The 4,395-nt window shown below is 37.0% G+C and overlaps 1 pseudogene; it reads right to left on the bottom strand.

Annotated features, from left to right (window-relative positions):
- LOC124108292 (olfactory receptor 6C2-like) lies at positions 1–947 on the bottom strand (annotated as a pseudogene).
- Between the last annotated feature and the right edge of the window lie 3,448 nt (positions 948–4,395).

Genomic DNA, 4,395 nt, shown 5'->3' with positions numbered 1-4,395 from the left:
TCAGTTCTTTGTGAGAAATACAATCCGTTTTACTGTGTCTCTGAAAGCTGCTTTTACTTGTTTGTTTCGAAGTGTATAGATGAAAGGCTTAAGTGAAGGGGCAACTGAAGTATTGAGTATGGACACCACCTTGTTAATGGCCACTCCTTCCTTTGCTGAAGGCTTGACATAGATGAAGATGCAGCTGCCATAGGTGATGGAAACCACAATCATGTGGGAGGAGCAGGTGGAAAAGGCCTTTTCCCTTTGTTGGGCAGAAGGAAATTTTAGAATGGTCTTGATGATGTATGTGTAGGAGAGAGTGACACACATCAAGATAATACTTAGTGTCAGTATGGCAAGAGTCAAGATTATTTTCTCTAAAAACGCGGTGTCTAAGCAGGTTATCTCTAGAATAGGATATGTATCACAGCCAAAATGATCAATCTCATTTGAGTCACAGAATTCCAGCTGGAGGCCTATGCCAAGGGGTGGGAGGACGAGCATCAGAGAAGCAAACCAACAGAAGAGGACGAGTGTAGCACAGACTCTGTTGCTCATGATGGTTGTGTAGTGCAGGGGCTTACAGATGGCCACGTAGCGGTCATAGGACAATAGGACATGGCAGCCAGGAGAAAAAATTCTGTTGCTCCAAAGAGGACAACAAAAAATACCTGGGTGGCACAAGCATTGTAAGTAACAGTGTTGTCACCAGTTGTCATGGTGTACAGGAATCTGGGAATACAAACAGTGGTGAATGAGACTTCCAGGAAAGAGAAATTTCGGAGGAAAAAATACATGGGAGTTTTAAGATGAGAATCCAAAAGTGTGAGTGTGATAATGGTGAGATTCCCAGCCACACTCAACATGTAAGTGAGAAACAAAAATATGAAAATTAGAACTTGTAGTTTTGGATCATCCGTCAATCCCAGCAGGATGAATGTTGTTATTGCTGTATGATTTCTCATTCCTGCCTTGTGCCAAGTCACAAGCGAGTGGATCTGAAGAGAGGTGTCAAAAGAAGCCAGCATTGGAGCCTGACTGGAGACATCCCAGCCAGACAGCTCACTGCACTTAATATTCCTTTACCTGATAATCAATTATCATATTGAACACACCCATACCATTGACATCTTACAAGAAGGTTTCTACAGGAAATTCTAAATATAGATCTTATGCTTGTAATTCTCTAAGGAGAAACTATGTTTGTAAAGTGTCATTTAAAAATCAAGCAAAACATGAATCATATGTGCAGTATATAATTTATTAACAGTATTGCTTGGAGGTGACACTCTGTTTGTTCTTATTCTGGAAGAATTATGACAACTTTGGACTTCTTTTCTCCTACCCTTATCTCTCTTTGCCTTCCCCTGCCATACTGTAATGTTCTATTTTTAAAATCAAAGAGGATTTGTTAATTAGGATTTTTTGTTGATCATTAAATGTTGTTGCAATGAGTTTTAACAGCAGCACATTCATTTTAGTGTTAATTCTTCTGTTTGAACTTTAAATTATCTCTAAATTGGGTAAAGGGTTAAAGTACAAAGGTGTAGGGGCGGGATTGTGGCTCAGTGCTTGGGTGCTTGCCTACAAGTTTGATCCCTGGCACAACATAAAAAACAAAAACAAAAATAAAATAAAATAAAAGTATTGCTTCATTCTACTTAAGAAATAAAAAAAATTACAAAGGTGTACATGTTTTGTCATCCTTATATTTGTGAATAAAAAGCATTTCTTTGTATGAGTTCATTTTAGTATACATAATATTAGCTAAACAGTATATTGGGGTTCATTTTAATTTAATTACGTAAGTATGGAATATAATTTGCTCTTATTCAGTCCCCAGTACTTCTCCTTTCCCTCTCCTCCTCTATCTACTCTTTTTTAAAACTTTTTTAAGTTATACATCAACACAATATCTTTATTTTGTTTATTTATTTTTATGTGGCGCTGAGGATCGAACCCAGTGCCTTACATGTGAGAGGCAAGCTCTTTGCCACTGAGCAACAACCTCAGCCCTCCGTCTACTCTTTTGATCTTTCTTCTATTTATTTGTAATTTTTTATATTAGTTCCTTGTGGATTTACATGAAAGTGAGATTCATTTAGGCTTACTCATAAATAAACATAGGACCTTGTGGTCAGATTAATTTAACCCTTCCTCCCTTTCCCCCTCCTTCCTCTTAATTGCTTGCCTCTACTTCATTGATCTCTCTTTATAGTGAAAAGAGTTTCTAGCCAGTTTTGAGACTCTTGGGCATTGTGTTTCCTGAACCTTCGAAGTGGTATAAAGAACCATTTTCTGGAACCTGAGCATGAACCTGATTGAGTCCTGCTGTGGTGTTGGTCAATGACAGAGCCCAGAAGGAGAGATCTGTGGTGTTGCTTTCTTGGCAGCCTGGTACATCCAGTCTTCTTAGTGCCACTCAGTCACCTGAGTCTGTCTCTGACTTCTTTTTTGAATGATTCCTGCTGTTTCATTCCAATCATTCTCCCTGCTAATTTACCAACTGTCTTCCTAATCTTGTTTGTGTTCTCTGGGTTTTTGGTAATGTAACTAGCTCAGGCAACATCTAGGAACAGATGGACTCTTACAAACTCATCTTTGTAAACAAATAATAAAGTTCCCTACCTTTCTCTTTGGCCTTTATCTCTGTCCATTTCAGCACTTCCCAGAAGTTTCAAGCCTCCTTGTATTCAAATTGATGTATTTTCAGGAACCACGTTAGATATGGGCTCAGGGAATTCTGCTTCACTTTGTATCCAAACTTAAACCCTCATTGCAGTTCCATATTTTAAACAGCTGTTTTCAGATATACAACTTGAAAATTTTATAAATTCATTATCAGCAGTGTAAGTGTATGTAATAACTTAAAATTATAAAATGTTATTCTAAAAATTGTCTGTTAGAAGGGGGATTGTTAAATGTTCAATTTTAGATATAGCTCACAATTTATTGAAAAAAAATCCTACAAACTATTGTATAAAAGAGGAAGAAACTGAGTTTTTAATTATTTAAACAACTGCCCCATTTGTACCCAATATTTGTGGTCCATTTGAGAATCAAGACACTGTACGTTTCTCTTATTTATTAATGTCCAAGAAAACAATCAACATTCATTCATTCAAATAAATATTCAAGAATCACTTATTATGTCAGATACTCACCTGTAGGTCCACCTATGAAAAAGTTGCTTCCTAAAGAAGATTTGAGGTCACCAGTAGAAGATAATGTTTCATATTAACACATTTTCATTGACAAGGTAACACAAGGTAACAGCAGAAATGTAATTTTAGACTCAAAACAGTAACTTCATTGCTTCATGCTTCTTCCTTGAAAATTGTTCTTAGTTATACTAGTACCTATTCATATTTTCCTATATAAATCCACATCCAAAAGGCTCTTTTCTTTGTACTGAATTTGGCAGTGCAAGATGTCATCAAAAGCAGGCCACATGGCTCAGGGTACACAGATATGATTTTAGAACAAGGAAAACTGCATGGGAGGAATAATTCATCTGAGAGATGGCATTGTACCATCAGGGCTCCTGGCAAATACAAGGTGATAGACAAGGTTTATTTATTCCTTCTGAATTACCCCTGTTCCCCTTCCTCTGTTCTCTCCCATGTATTCTTAGTCACTTTGGTGATTTGGTTTTTATTTTTTTTAATGAACTGTCTAGTACATTTTAAAATATATTGCAGACACTATTATTTTATGTTTGAAACAAACCTCATTTAGTCTTCATTTGGAACCAAGACTTCTCACAGATTGGACAGTTTAGGTTCAAGAAGACTTTGAATTCTGCATCTGCCAAAACCATGGCAAAAGGACTTCAATACCTGATGGATAAAAAGGGGATATTTCTTGTAAGATGATATCTAATATGGATATTATTTGATATCTATGACACTAGCAGATATTTCTGAGTAGAGGTGTCTTTTCTGTAGTCTTCTATGTTTCTAGAGAGTTAAAACAGTCTCCTCTACTGATACTCATGGCCAGGATAAAGGAGAAACTGGCCATCAGAGGAAAATTCTAATTTCATTTTTCTTCAGAATAACACTTTTGTAGAATTAATTATTAACCTCCTTCAATGAACTGAATTTAAGATTTTAATACCAATTGTTTACCTTCTGCCTACTTTACAGAATACGGAAAATATGTCACAAAAATTACATACTAATTATATACTTACTTTTTGGCCCGCCTTCATTAGAGGGCTTTGACAGAACCACAGTGTAGGAGCATTAGCTGTGGAGGAGCTTTGTGTGAATTCTGTGCCCAATCATTTTCACCTGTCACAGTCTCCACCCTCAGCCTCCACGCGAGCACATGTATGGGTGGACACACACATGCACACACACACTCACACTCAGGCAGGTGTGTCAATTGGCAGTTCCTGTCTAGATTTTC

The sequence above is a fragment of the Marmota monax genome, unplaced genomic scaffold (genome assembly GCF_021218885.2).
Source record: "Marmota monax isolate L192 unplaced genomic scaffold, Marmota_monax_Labrador192_F-V1.1 WCK01_AAM20220418_F8-fsc00151, whole genome shotgun sequence".
Taxonomy (NCBI): Eukaryota; Metazoa; Chordata; class Mammalia; order Rodentia; family Sciuridae; genus Marmota; species Marmota monax.
Note: the sequence above shows the minus strand (reverse complement) of the source record. Positions and strands in the feature narration are given on the sequence as shown.